Source organism: Oncorhynchus masou, chromosome 27 (assembly GCF_036934945.1).
Source record: "Oncorhynchus masou masou isolate Uvic2021 chromosome 27, UVic_Omas_1.1, whole genome shotgun sequence".
In the NCBI taxonomy this organism is placed as follows: Eukaryota; Metazoa; Chordata; class Actinopteri; order Salmoniformes; family Salmonidae; genus Oncorhynchus; species Oncorhynchus masou.
The window spans coordinates 62,169,034-62,192,870 of NC_088238.1; the positions used below are offsets into that span (position 1 = coordinate 62,169,034).

The following is a 23,837-nucleotide window of genomic DNA, read 5'->3' on the forward strand; positions in this document are numbered from 1 at the left end:
ATATTAAACCATCAATTCATGGGCATGTTTCAGTGCCCTCCGTGATAATTTTTTGACTGCTTCTGTCAGTTTGTACAGGTCATGCTGATTACAGAAGCGAAGCGGAAGCGTAATGTCTTCTTTAACCACGTGTACGATCGGTCGAAATCACTCTCTGCTATCCAGTAAATCTTCAGCAAGTGCCCCAGTGGCCTAATGGATAAGGCACTGGCCTTCTAAGCCAGGGATTGTGGGTTCGAGTCCCATCTGGGGTGGATGAACGCAAATTCCTACGTTGGAAGAGAGATCAGCACCTAACATAAGGTTTGATGGATTGAAGCTTTCTGATTCAATTTTTAGAAATGAAGATTTAACCGGGATAAAAAGGAGAATTTCATGGGCATGTCTCTGTGCCCTCCGAAATGCATTTTATTTTTTTTACAATTGCTTCTATCAGTTCGTATAGGTCATGCTGATCCCACATTTCCACAGTGACTTAAGACACTGACCACCTAATCCATTTATTGTGAGTTCAAGCATTGTTTTGGGGGATCTGAAAGTGGAGGGATGATGTGGAGGTGTGCAGGGCAGTTAACCAAGTGATTTAGGCATCGAAACCATCCTCTGCTATCCAGTTTGCTTTTAGCAATGAAGTGCAAACAGAAGAGAAGAGCTGGGCACATAACACAGAGGTTGATGGATCGAAGGTATCCAATACTACTTTTAGAAATGAAGTGTAAACAGGGATTTGTTTTAAATTGAAGAATTTCATGTGCATGTCTCTGTGCCCTCCGAGATTCTTTTTTTTACTGCTTCTATCAATCCATATAGGTCATGCTGATCACAGAGAGACACAGTGGCTTAAGACACTGATCTCCTAATCCATGTATTGTGAATTCAAGTATCTTTTCGGGGTACCTGAAAGTGGAGTGATGAAGTGGAAGTGTGCCTGGCCGTTAACCCAGGGATTTATGGATCGAAACCATCCTCTGCTATTCAGTTTGCTTATAGCAATGAAGTGCAAACAGAAATATTAAACCATCAATTCATGGGCATGTTTCAGTGCCCTCCGTGATAATTTTTTGACTGCTTCTGTCAGTTTGTACAGGTCATGCTGATTACAGAAGCGAAGCGGACGCGTAATGTCTACTTTAACCACATGTACGATCGGTCAAAACCACTCTCTGCTATCCAGTTCATTTTCAGCAAGTGCCCCAGTGGCCTAATGGATAAGGCACTGGCCTTCTAAGCCAGGTATTGTGGGTATGAGTCCCATCTGGGGTGGATGAATACAAATTCCTATGTAGGTAGAGAGATCAGCACGCAACATAAGATTTGATGGATTGAAGTTTTCTGATTCAATTTTTAGAAATGAAGATTTAACAGGGATAAAAAGGAGAATTTCATGGGCATGTCTCTGTGCCCTCCGAAATGCAATTTTTTACAACTGCTTCTATCAGTTCGTATAGGTCATGCTGATCCCACATTTCCAAAGTGACTTAAGACACTGACCACCTAATCCATTTATTGTGAGTTCAAGTATTGTTTTGGGGGATCTGAAAGTGGAGGGATGATGTGGAAGTGTGCAGGGCAGTTAACCGAGTGATTTAGGGATTGAAACCATCCTCTGCTATCCAGTTTGCTTTTAGCAATGAAGTGCAAACAGAAGAGAAGAGCTGGGCACATAACAAAGAGGTTGATGGATCGAAGGTATCCAATACTACTTTTAGAAATGAAGTGTAAACAGGGATTTTTTTTTTAAATTGAAGAATTTCATGTGCATGTCTCTGTGCCCTCCGAGATTCTTTTTTTTACTGCTTCTATCAATCCATATAGGTCATGCTGATCACAGAGAGACACAGTGGCTTAAGACACTGATCTCCTAATCCATGTATTGTGAATTCAAGTATCTTTTCGGGGTACCTGAAAGTGGAGTGATGAAGTGGAAGTGTGCCTGGCCGTTAACCCAGGGATTTATGGATCGAAACCATCCTCTGCTATTCAGTTTGCTAATAGCAATGAAGTGCTAACAGAAATATTAAACCATCAATTCATGGGCATGTCTCAGTGCCCTCCGTGATAATTTTTTGACTGCTTCTGTCAGTTTGTACAGGTCATGCTGATTACAGAAGCGAAGCGGAAGCGTAATGTCTTCTTTAACCACGTGTACGATCGGTCGAAATCACTCTCTGCTATCCAGTAAATTTTCAGCAAATGGATAAGGCACTGGCCTTCTAAGCCAGGGATTGTGGGTTCGAGTCCCATCTGGTGTGGATGAACGCAAATTCCTACGTTGGAAGAGAGATCAGCACCTAACATAAAGTTTTATGGATTGAAGCTTTCTGATTCAATTTTTAGAAATGAAGATTTAACAGGGATAAAAAGGAGAATTTCATGGGCATGTCTCTGTGCCCTCCGAAATGCAATTTTTTTTTACAACTGCTTCTATCAGTTCGTATAGGTCATGCTGATCCCACATTTCCACAGTGACTTAAGACACTGACCACCTATCCATTTATTGTGAGTTCAAGCATTGTTTTGGGGGATCTGAAAGTGGAGGGATGAGTTGTGCAGTTGAGAACTACATGGCCACAACTTGCAGACCTGTTTTCGAGTTGCTGTGCTGTGCGTTTTGTTGCCAACCTATTTTGCTACCTGACAATTTTACGGTTTTTACTTTTTAATTACTGTTGTTATACACACACACACATATATATATATATATTTTTTTTTTTTCCACCCACAACTTTTTCACTCCGGACGCTTTATCTGGACACGATTCGTCAGGACCTCCAACACCCGAAGCTAAGTAGTAACATTAACATGATGCCTTCTAATTGCAGTCGCTGTACTCGCCTTACGGCGAGGATAGCTGTGCTACAAGCCCGGTTTCAGACGCAATCGTTAGGCAAGGGTAATTTCAGTGTAGGAAAGGATGAAACAGCGTCTGTGCCACCAGCAAGTACAGATAGTAGTATAAATCCCCTGGCACAGTCCCCGCAGCCGGACAACTTTCTCACGGTTTCTGGAAGGAAATGCTGTAGGAATGCTCAACCGGTGTCGCTCATTCAGCCGACAGAAACTTTCAACCGGTTTTCCCCATTAAGTAGCGAGTCGGAGTCAGAGGCCGAGCCTTCTCTGGTCTATACTCCTCCCGTTACGGGGTCTGAGACGCTGAAGCTTCCCACCATTAGCTCTGACAAATTGAAAACTCTAGTCATTGGCGACTCCATTACCCGCAGTATTAGACTTAAAACGAATCATCCAGCGATCATACACTGTTTACCGGGGGGCAGGGCTACCGACGTTAAGGCTAATCTGAAGATGGTGCTGGCTAAAGCTAAAACTGGCGAGTGTAGAGAGTATAGAGATATTGTTATCCACGTCGGCACCAACGATGTTAGGATGAAACAGTCAGAGATCACCAAGCGCAACATAGCTTCTGCGTGTAAATCAGCTAGAAAGATGTGTCGGCATCGAGTAATTGTCTCTGGCCCCCTCCCAGTTAGGGGGAGTGATGAGCTCTACAGCAGAGTCTCACAACTCAATCGCTGGTTGAAAACTGTTTTCTGCCCCTCCGAAAAGTTAGAATTTGTAGATAATTGGCCCTCTTTTTGGGACTCACCCACAAACAGGACCAAGCCTGACCTGCTGAGGAGTGACGGACTCCATCCAAGCTGGAGGGGTGCTCTCATCTTATCTACCAACATAGACAGGGCTCTAACTCCTCTAGCTCCACAATGAAATAGGGTGCAGGCCAGGCAGCAGGCTGTTAGCCAGCCTGCAAGCATAGTGGAGTCTGCCACTAGCATAGTCAGTGTAGTCAGCTCAGCTATCACCATTGAGACCGTGTCTGTGCCTCGACCTAGGTTGCGCAAAACTAAACATGGCGGTGTTCGCCTTAGCAATCTCACTAGGATAAAGACCACCTCCATTCCTGTCATTATTGAAAGAGAACATGATACCTCACATCTCAAAATAGGGCTACTTAATGTTAGATCCCTTACTTCAAAGGCAATTATAGTCAATGAACTAATCACTGATCATAATCTTGATGTGATTGGCCTGACTGAAACATGGCTTAAGCCTGATGAATTTACTGTGTTAAATGAGGCCTCACCTCCTGGCTACACTAGTGACCATATCCCCCGTGCATCCCGCAAAGGCGGAGGTGTTGCTAACATTTACGATAGCAAATTTCAATTTACAAAAAAAAAAAATGACGTTTTCGTCTTTTGAGCTTCTAGTCATGAAATCTATGCAGCCTACTCAATCACTTTTTATAGCTACTGTTTACAGGCCTCCTGGGTCATATACAGCGTTCCTCACTGAGTTCCCTGAATTCCTATCGGACCTTGAAGTCATAGCAGATAATATTCTAATCTTTGGTGACTTTAATATACACATGGAAAAGTCCACAGACCCACTCCAAAAGGCTTTCGGAGCCATCATCGACTCAGTGGGTTTTGTCCAACATGTCTCTGGACCCACTCACTGTCACAGTCATACGCTGGACCTAGTTTTGTCCCATGGAATAAATGTTGTGGATCTTAATGTTTTTCCTCATAATCCAGGACTATCGGACCACCATTTTATTACGTTTGCAATTGCAACAAATAATCTGCTCAGACCCCAACCAAGGAACATCAAAAGTCGTGCTATAAATTCACAGACAACACAAAGATTCCTTGATGTCCTTCCAGATTCCCTCTGTCTACCCAATGACACCAGAGGACAAAAATCAGTTAACCACCTAACTGAGGAACTCAATTTAACCTTGCGCAATACCCTAGATGCAGTTGCACCCCTAAAAACTAAAAACATTTCTCATAAGAAACTAGCTCCCTGGTACACAGAAAATACCCGAGCTCTGAAGCAAGCTTCCAGAAAATTGGAACGGAAATGGCGCCACACCAAACTGGAAGTCTTCCGTCTAGCTTGGAAAGACAGTACCGTGCAGTACCGAAGAGCCCTTACTGCTGCTCGATCATCCTATTTTTCTAACTTAATTGAGGACAATAAGAACAATCCAAAATTCCTTTTTGATACGGTCGCAAAGCTAACTAAAAAGCAGCATTCCCCAAGAGAGGATGACTTTCACTTTAGCAGTGATAAATTCATGAACTTCTTTGAGGAAAAAATTATGATTATTAGAAAGCAAATTACAGACTCCTCTTTAAATCTGCGTATTCCTTCAAAGCTCAGTTGTCCTGAGTCTGCACAACTCTGCGTGGACCTAGGATCAAGAGAGACGCTCAAGTGTTTTAGTACTATATCTCTTGACACAATGATGAAAATAATCATGGCCTCTAAACCTTCAAGCTGCTTACTGGACCCTATTCCAACTAAACTACTGAAAGAGCTGCTTCCTGTGCTTGGCCCTCCTATGTTGAACATAATAAACGGCTCTCTATCCACCGGATGTGTACCAAACTCACTAAAAGTGGCAGTAATAAAGCCTCTCTTGAAAAAGCCAAACCTTGACCCAGAAAATATAAAAAACTATCGGCCTATATCGAATCTTCCATTCCTCTCAAAAATCTTAGAAAAGGCTGTTGCTCAGCAACTCACTGCCTTCCTGAAGACAAACAATGTATATGAAATGCTTCAGTCTGGTTTTAGACCCCATCATAGCACTGAGACGGCACTTGTGAAGGTGGTAAATGACATTTTAATGGCATCGGACCGAGGCTCTGCATCTGTCCTCGTGCTCCTAGACCTTAGTGCTGCTTTTGATACCATCGATCACCACATTCTTTTGGAGAGATTGGAAACCCAAATTGGTCTACACGGACAAGTTCTGGCCTGGTTTAGATCTTATCTGTCGGAAAGATATCAGTTTGTCTCTGTGGATGGTTTGTCCTCTGACAAATCAACTGTAAATTTCGGTGTTCCTCAAGGTTCCGTTTTAGGACCGCTGTTGTTTTCACTATATATTTTACCTCTTGGGGATGTTATTCGAAAACATAATGTTAACTTTCACTGCTATGCGGATGATACACAGCTGTACATTTCAATGAAACATGGTGAAGCCCCAAAATTGCCCTCGCTAGAAGCATGTGTTTCAGACATAAGGAAGTGGATGGCAGCAAACTTTCTACTTTTAAACTCGGATAAAACAGAGATGCTTGTTCTAGGTCCCAAGAAACAAAGAGATCTTCTGTTGAATCTGACAATTAATCTTAATGGTTGTACAGTCATCTCAAATAAAACTGTGAAGGACCTCGGCGTTACTCTGGACCCTGATCTCTCTTTTGAAGAACATATCAAGACCATTTCAAGGACAGCTTTTTTCCATCTACGTAACATTGCAAAAATCAGAAACTTTCTGTCCAAAAATGATGCAGAAAAATTAATCCATGCTTTTGTCACTTCTAGGTTAGACTACTGCAATGCTCTACTTTCCGGCTACCCGGATAAAGCACTAAATAAACTTCAGTTAGTGCTAAATACGGCTGCTAGAATCCTGACTAGAACCAAAAAATTTGATCATATTACTCCAGTGCTAGCCTCCCTACACTGGCTTCCTGTCAAAGCAAGGGCTGATTTCAAGGTTTTACTGCTAACCTACAAAGCATTGCATGGGCTTGCTCCTACCTATCTCTCTGATTTGGTCCTGCCGTACATACCTACACGTACGCTACGGTCACAAGACGCAGGCCTCCTAATTGTCCCTAGAATTTCTAAGCAAACAGCTGGAGGCAGGGCTTTCTCCTATAGAGCTCCATTTTTATGGAACGGTCTGCCTACCCATGTCAGAGACGCAAACTCGGTCTCAACCTTTAAGTCTTTACTGAAGACTCATCTCTTCAGTGGGTCATATGATTGAGTGTAGTCTGGCCCAGGAGTGGGAAGGTGAACGGAAAGGCTCTGGAGCAACGAACCACCCTTGCTGTCTCTGCCTGGCCGGTTCCCCTCTTTCCACTGGGATTCTCTGCCTCTAACCCTATTACAGGGGCTGAGTCACTGGCTTGCTGGGGCTCTCTCATGCCGTCCCTGGAGGGGGTGCGTCACCTGAGTGGGTTGATTCACTGATGTGGTCATCCTGTCTGGGTTGGCGCCCCCCCTTGGGTTGTGCCGTGGCGGAGATCTTTGCGGGCTATACTCAGCTTTGTCTCAGGATGGTAGGTTGGTGGTTGAAGATATCCCTCCAGTGGTGTGGGGGCTGTGCTTTGGCAAAGTGGGTGGGGTTATATCCTTCCTGTTTGGCCCTGTCCGGGGGTGTCCTCGGGTGGGGCCACAGTGTCTCCTGACCCCTCCTGTCTCAGCCTCCAGTATTTATGCTGCAGTAGTTTGTGTCGGGGGGCTGGGGTCAGTTTGTTATATCTGGAGTACTTCTCCTGTCCAATTCGGTGTCCTGTGTGAATCTAAGTGTGCGTTCTCTAATTCTCTCCTTCTCTCTCTCGGAGGACCTGAGCCCTAGGACCATGCCCCAGGACTACCTGACATGATGACTCCTTGCTGTCCCCAGTCCACCTGGCCGTGCTGCTGCTCCAGTTTCAACTGACCTGAGCCCTAGGACCATGCCCCAGGACTACTTGACATGATGACTCCTTGCTGTCCCCAGTCCACCTGGCCGTGCTGCTGCTCCAGTTTCAACTGTTCTGCCTTATTATTATTCGACCATGCTGGTCATTTATGAACATTTGAACATCTTGGCCATGGTCTGTTATAATCTCTACCCGGCACAGCCAGAAGAGGACTGGCCACCCCACATAGCCTGGTTCCTCTCTAGGTTTCTTCCTAGGTTATGGCTTTTCTAGGGAGTTTTTCCTAGCCACCGTGCTTCTACACCTGCATTGCTTGCTGTTTGGGGTTTTAGGCTGGGTTTCTGTACAGCACTTTGAGATATCAGCTGATGTACGAAGGGCTATATAAATAAATTTGATTTGATTTGATTTGATTTGATGATGTGGAAGTGTGCAGGGGAGAGAGATGTAGGAAGAGAGATCAGCACGCAACATAAGGTTTGATGGATTGAAGTTTTCTGATTCAATTTTTAGAAATGAAGATTTAACAGGGATAAAAAGGAGAATTTCATGGGCATCTCTCTGTGCCCTCCGAAATGCAATTTTTTTACAACTGCTTCTATCAGTTCGTATAGGTCATGCTGATCCCACATTTCCACAGTGACTTAAGACACTGACCACCTAATCCATTTATTGTGAGTTCAAGTATTGTTTTGGGGGATCTGAAAGTGGAGGGATGATGTGGAAGTGTGCAGGGCAGTTAACCGATTGATTTAGGGATTGAAACCATCCTCTGCTATCCAGTTTGCTTTTAGCAATGAAGTGCAAACAGAAGAGAAGAGCTGGACACATAACACAGAGGTTGATGGATCGAAGCTATCCAATTCTACTTTTAGAAATGAAGTGTAAACAGGGATTTTTTTTAAATTGAAGAATTTCATGTGCATGTCTCTATGCCCTCCGTGATTCTTTTTTTATTACTGCTTCTATCAATCCATATAGGTCATGCTGATCACAGAGAGACACAGTGGCTTAAGACACTGATCTCCTAATCCATGTATCGTGAATTCAAGTATCTTTTCAGGGTACCTGAAAGTGGAGTGATGAAGTGGAAGTGTGCCTGGCCATTAACCCAGGGATTTATGGATCGAAACCATCCTCTGCTATTCATTTTGCTTATAGCAATGAAGTGCTAACAGAAATATTAAACCATCAATTCATGGGCATGTCTCATTTCCCTCCGTGATAATTTTTTGACTGCTTCTGTCAGTTTGTACAGGTCATGCTGATTACAGAAGCGAAGCGGAAGCGTAATGTCTACTTTAACCACATGTACGATCGGTCAAAACCACTCTCTGCTATCCAGTAGATTTTCAGCAAGTGCTCCAGTGGCCTAATGGATAAGGCACTGGCCTTCTAAGCCAGGGATTGTGGGTTCGAGTCCCATCTGGGGTGGATGAATGTAAATTCCTATATAGGAAGAGACATCAGCACCTAACATGAAGTTTGAAGGATTGAAGTTTTCTGATTCAATTTTTAGAAATGAATATTTAACAGAGATAAAAAGGAGAATTTCATGGGCATCTCTCTGTGCCCTCCGAAATGCAATTTTTTTACAACTGCTTCTATCAGTTCGTATAGGTCATGCTGATCCCACATTTCCAAAGTGACTTAAGACACTGACCACCTAATCCATTTATTGTGAGTTCAAGTATTGTTTTGGGGGATCTGAAAGTGGAGGGATGATGTGGAAGCGTGCAGGGCAGTTAACCGAGTGATTTAGGGATTGAAACCATCCTCTGATATCCAGTTTGCTTTTCGCAATGAAGTGCAAACAGAAGAGAAGAGCTGGACACATAACACAGAGGTTGATGGATCGAAGCTATCCAATTCTACTTTTAGAAATGAAGTGTAAACAGGGATTTTTTTAAATTGAAGAATTTCTTGTGCATGTCTCTATGCCCTCCGTGATTCTTTTTTTATTACTGCTTCTATCAATCCATATAGGTCATGCTGATCACAGAGAGACACAGTGGCTTAAGACACTGATCTCCTAATCCATGTATCGTGAATTCAAGTATCTTTTCGGGGTACCTGAAAGTGGAGTGATGAAGTGGAAGTGTGCCTGGCCGTTAACCCAGGGATTTATGGATCGAAACCATCCTCTGCTATTCAGTTTGCTTATAGCAATGAAGTGCAAATAAATATTAAACCATCATTTCATGGGCATGTCTCAGTGCCCTCCGTGATAATTTTTTGACTGCTTCTGTCAGTTTGTACAGGTCATGCTGATTACCGAAGCGAAGCGGAAGCGTGACGTCGACTTTAACCACGTGTACGATCGGTCGAAACCACTCTCTGCTACCCAGTTCATTTTCAAAAAGTGACCCAGTGGCCTAATGGATAAGGCACTGGCCTTCTAAGCCAGGGATTGTGGGTTCGAGTCCCATCTGGGGTGGATGAATGTAAATTCCTATATAGGAAGAGACATCAGCACCTAACATGAAGTTTGAAGGATTGAAGTTTTCTGATTCAATTTTTAGAAATGAATATTTAACAGAGATAAAAAGGAGAATTTCATGGGCATCTCTCTGTGCCCTCCGAAATGCAATTTTTTTACAACTGCTTCTATCAGTTCGTATAGGTCATGCTGATCCCACATTTCCAAAGTGACTTAAGACACTGACCACCTAATCCATTTATTGTGAGTTCAAGTATTGTTTTGGGGGATCTGAAAGTGGAGGGATGATGTAGAAGTGTGCAGGGCAGTTAACCGAGTGATTTAGGGATTGAAACCATCCTCTGCTATCCAGTTTGCTTTTAGCAATGAAGTGCAAACAGAAGAGAAGAGCTGGACACATAACACAGAGGTTGATGGATCGAAGTTTTCTGATTCAATTTTTAGAAATGAAGATTTAACAGGGATAAAAAGGAGAATTTCATGGGCATCTCTCTGTGCCCTCCGAAATGCAATTTTTTTTACAACTGCTTCTATCAGTTCGTATAGGTCATGCTGATCCCACATTTCCACAGTGACTTAAGACACTGACCACCTAATCCATTTATTGTGAGTTCAAGTATTGTTTTGGGGGATCTGAAAGTGGAGGGATGATGTGGAAGCGTGCAGGGCAGTTAACCGAGTGATTTAGGGATTGAAACCATCCTCTGATATCCAGTTTGCTTTTCGCAATGAAGTGCAAACAGAAGAGAAGAGCTGGACACATAACACAGAGGTTGATGGATCGAAGCTATCCAATTCTACTTTTAGAAATGAAGTGTAAACAGGGATTTTTTTAAATTGAAGAATTTCTTGTGCATGTCTCTATGCCCTCCGTGATTCTTTTTTTATTACTGCTTCTATCAATCCATATAGGTCATGCTGATCACAGAGAGACACAGTGGCTTAAGACACTGATCTCCTAATCCATGTATCGTGAATTCAAGTATCTTTTCGGGGTACCTGAAAGTGGAGTGATGAAGTGGAAGTGTGCCTGGCCGTTAACCCAGGGATTTATGGATCGAAACCATCCTCTGCTATTCAGTTTGCTTATAGCAATGAAGTGCAAATAAATATTAAACCATCATTTCATGGGCATGTCTCAGTGCCCTCCGTGATAATTTTTTGACTGCTTCTGTCAGTTTGTACAGGTCATGCTGATTACCGAGCGAAGCGGAAGCGTGACGTCGACTTTAACCACGTGTACGATCGGTCGAAACCACTCTCTGCTACCCAGTTCATTTTCAAAAAGTGACCCAGTGGCCTAATGGATAAGGCACTGGCCTTCTAAGCCAGGGATTGTGGGTTCGAGTCCCATCTGGGGTGGATGAATGTAAATTCCTATATAGGAAGAGACATCAGCACCTAACATGAAGTTTGAAGGATTGAAGTTTTCTGATTCAATTTTTAGAAATGAATATTTAACAGAGATAAAAAGGAGAATTTCATGGGCATCTCTCTGTGCCCTCCGAAATGCAATTTTTTTACAACTGCTTCTATCAGTTCGTATAGGTCATGCTGATCCCACATTTCCAAAGTGACTTAAGACACTGACCACCTAATCCATTTATTGTGAGTTCAAGTATTGTTTTGGGGGATCTGAAAGTGGAGGGATGATGTAGAAGTGTGCAGGGCAGTTAACCGAGTGATTTAGGGATTGAAACCATCCTCTGCTATCCAGTTTGCTTTTAGCAATGAAGTGCAAACAGAAGAGAAGAGCTGGACACATAACACAGAGGTTGATGGATCGAAGCTATCCAATTCTACTTTTAGAAATGAAGTGTAAACAGGGATTTTTTTTAAATTGAAGAATTTCATGTGCATGTCTCTATGCCCTCCGTGATTCTTTTTTTATTACTGCTTCTATCAATCCATATAGGTCATGCTGATCACAGAGAGACACAGTGGCTTAAGACACTGATCTCCTAATCCATGTATCGTGAATTCAAGTATCTTTTCAGGGTACCTGAAAGTGGAGTGATGAAGTGGAAGTGTGCCTGGCCATTAACCCAGGGATTTATGGATCGAAACCATCCTCTGCTATTCATTTTGCTTATAGCAATGAAGTGCTAACAGAAATATTAAACCATCAATTCATGGGCATGTCTCATTTCCCTCCGTGATAATTTTTTGACTGCTTCTGTCAGTTTGTACAGGTCATGCTGATTACAGAAGCGAAGCGGAAGCGTAATGTCTACTTTAACCACATGTACGATCGGTCAAAACCACTCTCTGCTATCCAGTAGATTTTCAGCAAGTGCTCCAGTGGCCTAATGGATAAGGCACTGGCCTTCTAAGCCAGGGATTGTGGGTTCGAGTCCCATCTGGGGTGGATGAATGTAAATTCCTATATAGGAAGAGACATCAGCACCTAACATGAAGTTTGAAGGATTGAAGTTTTCTGATTCAATTTTTAGAAATGAATATTTAACAGAGATAAAAAGGAGAATTTCATGGGCATCTCTCTGTGCCCTCCGAAATGCAATTTTTTTACAACTGCTTCTATCAGTTCGTATAGGTCATGCTGATCCCACATTTCCAAAGTGACTTAAGACACTGACCAACTAATCCATTTATTGTGAGTTCAAGTATTGTTTTGGGGGATCTGAAAGTGGAGGGATGATGTGGAAGCGTGCAGGGCAGTTAACCGAGTGATTTAGGGATTGAAACCATCCTCTGATATCCAGTTTGCTTTTCGCAATGAAGTGCAAACAGAAGAGAAGAGCTGGACACATAACACAGAGGTTGATGGATCGAAGCTATCCAATTCTACTTTTAGAAATGAAGTGTAAACAGGGATTTTTTTTAAATTGAAGAATTTCTTGTGCATGTCTCTATGCCCTCCGTGATTCTTTTTTTATTACTGCTTCTATCAATCCATATAGGTCATGCTGATCACAGAGAGACACAGTGGCTTAAGACACTGATCTCCTAATCCATGTATCGTGAATTCAAGTATCTTTTCGGGGTACCTGAAAGTGGAGTGATGAAGTGGAAGTGTGCCTGGCCGTTAACCCAGGGATTTATGGATCGAAACCATCCTCTGCTATTCAGTTTGCTTATAGCAATGAAGTGCAAATAAATATTAAACCATCATTTCATGGGCATGTCTCAGTGCCCTCCGTGATAATTTTTTGACTGCTTCTGTCAGTTTGTACAGGTCATGCTGATTACCGAAGCGAAGCGGAAGCGTGACGTCGACTTTAACCACGTGTACGATCGGTCGAAACCACTCTCTGCTACCCAGTTCATTTTCAAAAAGTGACCCAGTGGCCTAATGGATAAGGCACTGGCCTTCTAAGCCAGGGATTGTGGGTTCGAGTCCCATCTGGGGTGGATGAATGTAAATTCCTATATAGGAAGAGACATCAGCACCTAACATGAAGTTTGAAGGATTGAAGTTTTCTGATTCAATTTTTAGAAATGAATATTTAACAGAGATAAAAAGGAGAATTTCATGGGCATCTCTCTGTGCCCTCCGAAATGCAATTTTTTTACAACTGCTTCTATCAGTTCGTATAGGTCATGCTGATCCCACATTTCCAAAGTGACTTAAGACACTGACCACCTAATCCATTTATTGTGAGTTCAAGTATTGTTTTGGGGGATCTGAAAGTGGAGGGATGATGTAGAAGTGTGCAGGGCAGTTAACCGAGTGATTTAGGGATTGAAACCATCCTCTGCTATCCAGTTTGCTTTTAGCAATGAAGTGCAAACAGAAGAGAAGAGCTGGATACATAACACAGAGGTTGATGGATCGAAGCTATCCAATTCTACTTTTAGAAATGAAGTGTAAACAGGGATTTTTTTAAATTGAAGAATTTCATGTGCATGTCTCTGTGCCCTCCGTGATTCTTTTTTTATTACTGCTTCTATCAATCCATATAAGTCATGCTGATCACAGAGAGACACAGTGGCTTAAGACACTGATCTCCTAATCCATGTATCGTGAATTCAAGTATCTTTTCAGGGTACCTGAAAGTGGAGTGATGAAGTGGAAGTGTGCCTGGCCATTAACCCAGGGATTTATGGATCGAAACCATCCTCTGCTATTCATTTTGCTTATAGCAATGAAGTGCTAACAGAAATATTAAACCATCAATTCATGGGCATGTCTCATTTCCCTCCGTGATAATTTTTTGACTGCTTCTGTCAGTTTGTACAGGTCATGCTGATTACAGAAGCGAAGCGGAAGCGTAATGTCTACTTTAACCACATGTACGATCGGTCAAAACCACTCTCTGCTATCCAGTAGATTTTCAGCAAGTGCCCCAGTGGCCTAATGGATAAGGCACTGGCCTTCTAAGCCAGGGATTGTGCGTTCGAGTCCCATCTGGGGTGGATGAATGTAAATTCCAATGTAGGAAGAGAGATCAGCACGCAACATAAGGTTTGATGGATTGAAGTTTTCTGATTCAATTTTTAGAAATGAAGATTTAACAGGGATAAAAAGGAGAATTTCATGGGCATCTCTCTGTGCCCTCCGAAATGCAATTTTTTTACAACTGCTTCTATCAGTTCGTATAGGTCATGCTGATCCCACATTTCCACAGTGACTTAAGACACTGACCACCTAATCCATTTATTGTGAGTTCAAGTATTGTTTTGGGGGATCTGAAAGTGGAGGGATGATGTGGAAGCGTGCAGGGCAGTTAACCGAGTGATTTAGGGATTGAAACCATCCTCTGATATCCAGTTTGCTTTTCGCAATGAAGTGCAAACAGAAGAGAAGAGCTGGACACATAACACAGAGGTTGATGGATCGAAGCTATCCAATTCTACTTTTAGAAATGAAGTGTAAACAGGGATTTTTTTTAAATTGAAGAATTTCTTGTGCATGTCTCTATGCCCTCCGTGATTCTTTTTTTATTACTGCTTCTATCAATCCATATAGGTCATGCTGATCACAGAGAGACACAGTGGCTTAAGACACTGATCTCCTAATCCATGTATCGTGAATTCAAGTATCTTTTCGGGGTACCTGAAAGTGGAGTGATGAAGTGGAAGTGTGCCTGGCCGTTAACCCAGGGATTTATGGATCGAAACCATCCTCTGCTATTCAGTTTGCTTATAGCAATGAAGTGCAAATAAATATTAAACCATCATTTCATGGGCATGTCTCAGTGCCCTCCGTGATAATTTTTTGACTGCTTCTGTCAGTTTGTACAGGTCATGCTGATTACCGAAGCGAAGCGGAAGCGTGACGTCGACTTTAACCACGTGTACGATCGGTCGAAACCACTCTCTGCTACCCAGTTCATTTTCAAAAAGTGACCCAGTGGCCTAATGGATAAGGCACTGGCCTTCTAAGCCAGGGATTGTGGGTTCGAGTCCCATCTGGGGTGGATGAATGTAAATTCCTATATAGGAAGAGACATCAGCACCTAACATGAAGTTTGAAGGATTGAAGTTTTCTGATTCAATTTTTAGAAATGAATATTTAACAGAGATAAAAAGGAGAATTTCATGGGCATCTCTCTGTGCCCTCCGAAATGCAATTTTTTTACAACTGCTTCTATCAGTTCGTATAGGTCATGCTGATCCCACATTTCCAAAGTGACTTAAGACACTGACCACCTAATCCATTTATTGTGAGTTCAAGTATTGTTTTGGGGGATCTGAAAGTGGAGGGATGATGTAGAAGTGTGCAGGGCAGTTAACCGAGTGATTTAGGGATTGAAACCATCCTCTGCTATCCAGTTTGCTTTTAGCAATGAAGTGCAAACAGAAGAGAAGAGCTGGACACATAACACAGAGGTTGATGGATCGAAGTTTTCTGATTCAATTTTTAGAAATGAAGATTTAACAGGGATAAAAAGGAGAATTTCATGGGCATCTCTCTGTGCCCTCCGAAATGCAATTTTTTTTACAACTGCTTCTATCAGTTCGTATAGGTCATGCTGATCCCACATTTCCACAGTGACTTAAGACACTGACCACCTAATCCATTTATTGTGAGTTCAAGTATTGTTTTGGGGGATCTGAAAGTGGAGGGATGATGTGGAAGTGTGCAGGGCAGTTAACCGAGTGATTTAGGGATTGAAACCATCCTCTGCTATCCAGTTTGCTTTTAGCAATGAAGTGCAAACAGAAGAGAAGAGCTGGACACATAACACAGAGGTTGATGGATCGAAGCTATCCAATTCTACTTTTAGAAATGAAGTGTAAACAGGGATTTTTTTTAAATTGAAGAATTTCATGTGCATGTCTCTATGCCCTCCGTGATTCTTTTTTTATTACTGCTTCTATCAATCCATATAGGTCATGCTGATCACAGAGAGACACAGTGGCTTAAGACACTGATCTCCTAATCCATGTATCGTGAATTCAAGTATCTTTTCAGGGTACCTGAAAGTGGAGTGATGAAGTGGAAGTGTGCCTGGCCATTAACCCAGGGATTTATGGATCGAAACCATCCTCTGCTATTCATTTTGCTTATAGCAATGAAGTGCTAACAGAAATATTAAACCATCAATTCATGGGCATGTCTCATTTCCCTCCGTGATAATTTTTTGACTGCTTCTGTCAGTTTGTACAGGTCATGCTGATTACAGAAGCGAAGCGGAAGCGTAATGTCTACTTTAACCACATGTACGATCGGTCAAAACCACTCTCTGCTATCCAGTAGATTTTCAGCAAGTGCTCCAGTGGCCTAATGGATAAGGCACTGGCCTTCTAAGCCAGGGATTGTGGGTTCGAGTCCCATCTGGGGTGGATGAATGTAAATTCCTATATAGGAAGAGACATCAGCACCTGACATGAAGTTTGAAGGATTGAAGTTTTCTGATTCAATTTTTAGAAATGAATATTTAACAGAGATAAAAAGGAGAATTTCATGGGCATCTCTCTGTGCCCTCCGAAATGCAATTTTTTTACAACTGCTTCTATCAGTTCGTATAGGTCATGCTGATCCCACATTTCCAAAGTGACTTAAGACACTGACCACCTAATCCATTTATTGTGAGTTCAAGTATTGTTTTGGGGGATCTGAAAGTGGAGGGATGATGTGGAAGCGTGCAGGGCAGTTAACCGAGTGATTTAGGGATTGAAACCATCCTCTGATATCCAGTTTGCTTTTCGCAATGAAGTGCAAACAGAAGAGAAGAGCTGGACACATAACACAGAGGTTGATGGATCGAAGCTATCCAATTCTACTTTTAGAAATGAAGTGTAAACAGGGATTTTTTTTAAATTGAAGAATTTCTTGTGCATGTCTCTATGCCCTCCGTGATTCTTTTTTTATTACTGCTTCTATCAATCCATATAGGTCATGCTGATCACAGAGAGACACAGTGGCTTAAGACACTGATCTCCTAATCCATGTATCGTGAATTCAAGTATCTTTTCGGGGTACCTGAAAGTGGAGTGATGAAGTGGAAGTGTGCCTGGCCGTTAACCCAGGGATTTATGGATCGAAACCATCCTCTGCTATTCAGTTTGCTTATAGCAATGAAGTGCAAATAAATATTAAACCATCATTTCATGGGCATGTCTCAGTGCCCTCCGTGATAATTTTTTGACTGCTTCTGTCAGTTTGTACAGGTCATGCTGATTACCGAAGCGAAGCGGAAGCGTGACGTCGACTTTAACCACGTGTACGATCGGTCGAAACCACTCTCTGCTACCCAGTTCATTTTCAAAAAGTGACCCAGTGGCCTAATGGATAAGGCACTGGCCTTCTAAGCCAGGGATTGTGGGTTCGAGTCCCATCTGGGGTGGATGAATGTAAATTCCTATATAGGAAGAGACATCAGCACCTAACATGAAGTTTGAAGGATTGAAGTTTTCTGATTCAATTTTTAGAAATGAATATTTAACAGAGATAAAAAGGAGAATTTCATGGGCATCTCTCTGTGCCCTCCGAAATGCAATTTTTTTACAACTGCTTCTATCAGTTCGTATAGGTCATGCTGATCCCACATTTCCAAAGTGACTTAAGACACTGACCACCTAATCCATTTATTGTGAGTTCAAGTATTGTTTTGGGGGATCTGAAAGTGGAGGGATGATGTAGAAGTGTGCAGGGCAGTTAACCGAGTGATTTAGGGATTGAAACCATCCTCTGCTATCCAGTTTGCTTTTAGCAATGAAGTGCAAACAGAAGAGAAGAGCTGGATACATAACACAGAGGTTGATGGATCGAAGCTATCCAATTCTACTTTTAGAAATGAAGTGTAAACAGGGATTTTTTTTTAAATTGAAGAATTTCATGTGCATGTCTCTGTGCCCTCCGTGATTCTTTTTTTATTACTGCTTCTATCAATCCATATAAGTCATGCTGATCACAGAGAGACACAGTGGCTTAAGACACTGATCTCCTAATCCATGTATCGTGAATTCAAGTATCTTTTCAGGGTACCTGAAAGTGGAGTGATGAAGTGGAAGTGTGCCTGGCCATTAACCCAGGGATTTATGGATCGAAACCATCCTCTGCTATTCATTTTGCTTATAGCAATGAAGTGCTAACAGAAATATTAAACCATCAATTCATGGGCATGTCTCATTTCCCTCCGTGATAATTTTTTGACTGCTTCTGTCAGTTTGTACAGGTCATGCTGATTACAGAAGCGAAGCGGAAGCGTAATGTCTACTTTAACCACATGTACGATCGGTCAAAACCACTCTCTGCTATCCAGTAGATTTTCAGCAAGTGCCCCAGTGGCCTAATGGATAAGGCACTGGCCTTCTAAGCCAGGGATTGTGCGTTCGAGTCCCATCTGGGGTGGATGAATGTAAATTCCAATGTAGGAAGAGAGATCAGCACGCAACATAAGGTTTGATGGATTGAAGTTTTCTGATTCAATTTTTAGAAATGAAGATTTAACAGGGATAAAAAGGAGAATTTCATGGGCATCTCTCTGTGCCCTCCGAAATGCAATTTTTTTTACAACTGCTTCTATCAGTTCGTATAGGTCATGCTGATCCCACATTTCCACAGTGACTTAAGACACTGACCACCTAATCCATTTATTGTGAGTTCAAGTATTGTTTTGGGGGATCTGAAAGTGGAGGGATGATGTAGAAGTGTGCAGGGCAGTTAACCGAGTGATTTAGGGATTGAAACCATCCTCTGCTATCCAGTTTGCTTTTAGCAATGAAGTGCAAACAGAAGAGAAGAGCTGGACACATAACACAGAGGTTGATGGATCGAAGTTTTCTGATTCAATTTTTAGAAATGAAGATTTAACAGGGATAAAAAGGAGAATTTCATGGGCATCTCTCTGTGCCCTCCGAAATGCAATTTTTTTTACAACTGCTTCTATCAGTTCGTATAGGTCATGCTGATCCCACATTTCCACAGTGACTTAAGACACTGACCACCTAATCCATTTATTGTGAGTTCAAGTATTGTTTTGGGGGATCTGAAAGTGGAGGGATGATGTGGAAGTGTGCAGGGCAGTTAACCGAGTGATTTAGGGATTGAAACCATCCTCTGCTATCCAGTTTGCTTTTAGCAATGAAGTGCAAACAGAAGAGAAGAGCTGGACACATAACACAGAGGTTGATGGATCGAAGCTATCCAATTCTACTTTTAGAAATGAAGTGTAAACAGGGATTTTTTTTAAATTGAAGAATTTCATGTGCATGTCTCTATGCCCTCCGTGATTCTTTTTTTATTACTGCTTCTATCAATCCATATAGGTCATGCTGATCACAGAGAGACACAGTGGCTTAAGACACTGATCTCCTAATCCATGTATCGTGAATTCAAGTATCTTTTCAGGGTACCTGAAAGTGGAGTGATGAAGTGGAAGTGTGCCTGGCCATTAACCCAGGGATTTATGGATCGAAACCATCCTCTGCTATTCATTTTGCTTATAGCAATGAAGTGCTAACAGAAATATTAAACCATCAATTCATGGGCATGTCTCATTTCCCTCCGTGATAATTTTTTGACTGCTTCTGTCAGTTTGTACAGGTCATGCTGATTACAGAAGCGAAGCGGAAGCGTAATGTCTACTTTAACCACATGTACGATCGGTCAAAACCACTCTCTGCTATCCAGTAGATTTTCAGCAAGTGCTCCAGTGGCCTAATGGATAAGGCACTGGCCTTCTAAGCCAGGGATTGTGGGTTCGAGTCCCATCTGGGGTGGATGAATGTAAATTCCTATATAGGAAGAGACATCAGCACCTGACATGAAGTTTGAAGGATTGAAGTTTTCTGATTCAATTTTTAGAAATGAATATTTAACAGAGATAAAAAGGAGAATTTCATGGGCATCTCTCTGTGCCCTCCGAAATGCAATTTTTTTACAACTGCTTCTATCAGTTCGTATAGGTCATGCTGATCCCACATTTCCAAAGTGACTTAAGACACTGACCACCTAATCCATTTATTGTGAGTTCAAGTATTGTTTTGGGGGATCTGAAAGTGGAGGGATGATGTGGAAGCGTGCAGGGCAGTTAACCGAGTGATTTAGGGATTGAAACCATCCTCTGATATCCAGTTTGCTTTTCGCAATGAAGTGCAAACAGAAGAGAAGAGCTGGACACATAACACAGAGGTTGATGGATCGAAGCTATCCAATTCTACTTTTAGAAATGAAGTGTAAACAGGGATTTTTTTTAAATTGAAGAATTTCTTGTGCATGTCTCTATGCCCTCCGTGATTCTTTTTTTATTACTGCTTCTATCAATCCATATAGGTCATGCTGATCACAGAGAGACACAGTGGCTTAAGACACTGATCTCCTAATCCATGTATCGTGAATTCAAGTATCTTTTCGGGGTACCTGAAAGTGGAGTGATGAAGTGGAAGTGTGCCTGGCCGTTAACCCAGGGATTTATGGATCGAAACCATCCTCTGCTATTCAGTTTGCTTATAGCAATGAAGTGCAAATAAATATTAAACCATCATTTCATGGGCATGTCTCAGTGCCCTCCGTGATAATTTTTTGACTGCTTCTGTCAGTTTGTACAGGTCATGCTGATTACCGAAGCGAAGCGGAAGCGTGACGTCGACTTTAACCACGTGTACGATCGGTCGAAACCACTCTCTGCTACCCAGTTCATTTTCAAAAAGTGACCCAGTGGCCTAATGGATAAGGCACTGGCCTTCTAAGCCAGGGATTGTGGGTTCGAGTCCCATCTGGGGTGGATGAATGTAAATTCCTATATAGGAAGAGACATCAGCACCTAACATGAAGTTTGAAGGATTGAAGTTTTCTGATTCAATTTTTAGAAATGAATATTTAACAGAGATAAAAAGGAGAATTTCATGGGCATCTCTCTGTGCCCTCCGAAATGCAATTTTTTTACAACTGCTTCTATCAGTTCGTATAGGTCATGCTGATCCCACATTTCCAAAGTGACTTAAGACACTGACCACCTAATCCATTTATTGTGAGTTCAAGTATTGTTTTGGGGGATCTGAAAGTGGAGGGATGATGTAGAAGTGTGCAGGGCAGTTAACCGAGTGATTTAGGGATTGAAACCATCCTCTGCTATCCAGTTTGCTTTTAGCAATGAAGTGCAAACAGAAGAGAAGAGCTGGATACATAACACAGAGGTTGATGGATCGAAGCTATCCAATTCTACTTTTAGAAATGAAGTGTAAACAGGGATTTTTTTTAAATTGAAGAATTTCATGTGCATGTCTCTGTGCCCTCCGTGATTCTTTTTTTATTACTGCTTCTATCAATCCATATAAGTCATGCTGATCACAGAGAGACACAGTGGCTTAAGACACTGATCTCCTAATCCATGTATCGTGAATTCAAGTATCTTTTCAGGGTACCTGAAAGTGGAGTGATGAAGTGGAAGTGTGCCTGGCCATTAACCCAGGGATTTATGGATCGAAACCATCCTCTGCTATTCATTTTGCTTATAGCAATGAAGTGCTAACAGAAATATTAAACCATCAATTCATGGGCATGTCTCATTTCCCTCCGTGATAATTTTTTGACTGCTTCTGTCAGTTTGTACAGGTCATGCTGATTGCAGAAGCGAAGCTTAAGCGTAATGTCTACTTTAACCACATGTACGATCGGTCAAAACCACTCTCTGCTATCCAGTAGATTTTCAGCAAGTGCCCCAGTGGCCTAATGGATAAGGCACTGGCCTTCTAAGCCAGGGATTGTGCGTTCGAGTCCCATCTGGGGTGGATGAATGTAAATTCCAATGTAGGAAGAGAGATCAGCACGCAACATAAGGTTTGATGGATTGAAGTTTTCTGATTCAATTTTTAGAAATGAAGATTTAACAGGGATAAAAAGGAGAATTTCATGGGCATCTCTCTGTGCCCTCCGAAATGCAATTTTTTTACAACTGCTTCTATCAGTTCGTATAGGTCATGCTGATCCCACATTTCCACAGTGACTTAAGACACTGACCACCTAATCCATTTATTGTGAGTTCAAGTATTGTTTTGGGGGATCTGAAAGTGGAGGGATGATGTGGAAGCGTGCAGGGCAGTTAACCGAGTGATTTAGGGATTGAAACCATCCTCTGCTATCCAGTTTGCTTTTAGCAATGAAGTGCAAACAGAAGAGAAGAGCTGGATACATAACACAGAGGTTGATGGATCGAAGCTATCCAATTCTACTTTTAGAAATGAAGTGTAAACAGGGATTTTTTTAAATTGAAGAATTTCATGTGCATGTCTCTGTGCCCTCCGTGATTCTTTTTTATTACTGCTTCTATCAATCCATATAAGTCATGCTGATCACAGAGAGACACAGTGGCTTAAGACACTGATCTCCTAATCCATGTATCGTGAATTCAAGTATCTTTTCAGGGTACCTGAAAGTGGAGTGATGAAGTGGAAGTGTGCCTGGCCATTAACCCAGGGATTTATGGATCGAAACCATCCTCTGCTATTCATTTTGCTTATAGCAATGAAGTGCTAACAGAAATATTAAACCATCAATTCATGGGCATGTCTCATTTCCCTCCGTGATAATTTTTTGACTGCTTCTGTCAGTTTGTACAGGTCATGCTGATTACAGAAGCGAAGCGGAAGCGTAATGTCTACTTTAACCACATGTACGATCGGTCAAAACCACTCTCTGCTATCCAGTAGATTTTCAGCAAGTGCCCCAGTGGCCTAATGGATAAGGCACTGGCCTTCTAAGCCAGGGATTGTGCGTTCGAGTCCCATCTGGGGTGGATGAATGTAAATTCCAATGTAGGAAGAGAGATCAGCACGCAACATAAGGTTTGATGGATTGAAGTTTTCTGATTCAATTTTTAGAAATGAAGATTTAACAGGGATAAAAAGGAGAATTTCATGGGCATCTCTCTGTGCCCTCCGAAATGCAATTTTTTTACAACTGCTTCTATCAGTTCGTATAGGTCATGCTGATCCCACATTTCCACAGTGACTTAAGACACTGACCACCTAATCCATTTATTGTGAGTTCAAGTATTGTTTTGGGGGATCTGAAAGTGGAGGGATGATGTGGAAGCGTGCAGGGCAGTTAACCGAGTGATTTAGGGATTGAAACCATCCTCTGATATCCAGTTTGCTTTTCGCAATGAAGTGCAAACAGAAGAGAAGAGCTGGACACATAACACAGAGGTTGATGGATCGAAGCTATCCAATTCTACTTTTAGAAATGAAGTGTAAACAGGGATTTTTTTTAAATTGAAGAATTTCTTGTGCATGTCTCTATGCCCTCCGTGATTCTTTTTTTATTACTGCTTCTATCAATCCATATAGGTCATGCTGATCACAGAGAGACACAGTGGCTTAAGACACTGATCTCCTAATCCATGTATCGTGAATTCAAGTATCTTTTCGGGGTACCTGAAAGTGGAGTGATGAAGTGGAAGTGTGCCTGGCCGTTAACCCAGGGAGTTATGGATCGAAACCATCCTCTGCTATTCAGTTTGCTTATAGCAATGAAGTGCTAACAGAAATATTAAACCATCAATTCATGGGCATGTCTC

At 42.0% G+C, this 23,837-nt stretch overlaps 11 non-coding genes across 11 annotated transcripts; all 11 read left to right on the forward strand.

The window, feature by feature from the left end:
- The first annotated feature begins 181 nt into the window (after nucleotides 1–181).
- trnar-ucu (transfer RNA arginine (anticodon UCU)) lies at nucleotides 182–254 on the forward strand. Its single transcript has one exon. It is a non-coding gene; the product is annotated as a tRNA-Arg (tRNA).
- An 8,576-nt stretch (nucleotides 255–8,830) lies between these two features.
- Nucleotides 8,831–8,903, forward strand: trnar-ucu (transfer RNA arginine (anticodon UCU)). Its single transcript has one exon. It is a non-coding gene; the product is annotated as a tRNA-Arg (tRNA).
- A 930-nt stretch (nucleotides 8,904–9,833) lies between these two features.
- trnar-ucu (transfer RNA arginine (anticodon UCU)) lies at nucleotides 9,834–9,906 on the forward strand. Its single transcript has one exon. It is a non-coding gene; the product is annotated as a tRNA-Arg (tRNA).
- A 1,292-nt stretch (nucleotides 9,907–11,198) lies between these two features.
- trnar-ucu (transfer RNA arginine (anticodon UCU)) lies at nucleotides 11,199–11,271 on the forward strand. Its single transcript has one exon. It is a non-coding gene; the product is annotated as a tRNA-Arg (tRNA).
- A 933-nt stretch (nucleotides 11,272–12,204) lies between these two features.
- Nucleotides 12,205–12,277, forward strand: trnar-ucu (transfer RNA arginine (anticodon UCU)). The gene has a single exon. It is a non-coding gene; the product is annotated as a tRNA-Arg (tRNA).
- A 931-nt stretch (nucleotides 12,278–13,208) lies between these two features.
- trnar-ucu (transfer RNA arginine (anticodon UCU)) lies at nucleotides 13,209–13,281 on the forward strand. Its single transcript has one exon. It is a non-coding gene; the product is annotated as a tRNA-Arg (tRNA).
- Nucleotides 13,282–15,217: 1,936 nt separating this feature from the next.
- trnar-ucu (transfer RNA arginine (anticodon UCU)) lies at nucleotides 15,218–15,290 on the forward strand. The gene has a single exon. It is a non-coding gene; the product is annotated as a tRNA-Arg (tRNA).
- A 1,296-nt stretch (nucleotides 15,291–16,586) lies between these two features.
- On the forward strand, nucleotides 16,587–16,659 carry trnar-ucu (transfer RNA arginine (anticodon UCU)). The gene has a single exon. It is a non-coding gene; the product is annotated as a tRNA-Arg (tRNA).
- Nucleotides 16,660–17,590: 931 nt separating this feature from the next.
- On the forward strand, nucleotides 17,591–17,663 carry trnar-ucu (transfer RNA arginine (anticodon UCU)). The gene has a single exon. It is a non-coding gene; the product is annotated as a tRNA-Arg (tRNA).
- A 2,304-nt stretch (nucleotides 17,664–19,967) lies between these two features.
- trnar-ucu (transfer RNA arginine (anticodon UCU)) lies at nucleotides 19,968–20,040 on the forward strand. The gene has a single exon. It is a non-coding gene; the product is annotated as a tRNA-Arg (tRNA).
- A 931-nt stretch (nucleotides 20,041–20,971) lies between these two features.
- On the forward strand, nucleotides 20,972–21,044 carry trnar-ucu (transfer RNA arginine (anticodon UCU)). The gene has a single exon. It is a non-coding gene; the product is annotated as a tRNA-Arg (tRNA).
- The last annotated feature ends 2,793 nt before the right edge of the window (nucleotides 21,045–23,837 follow it).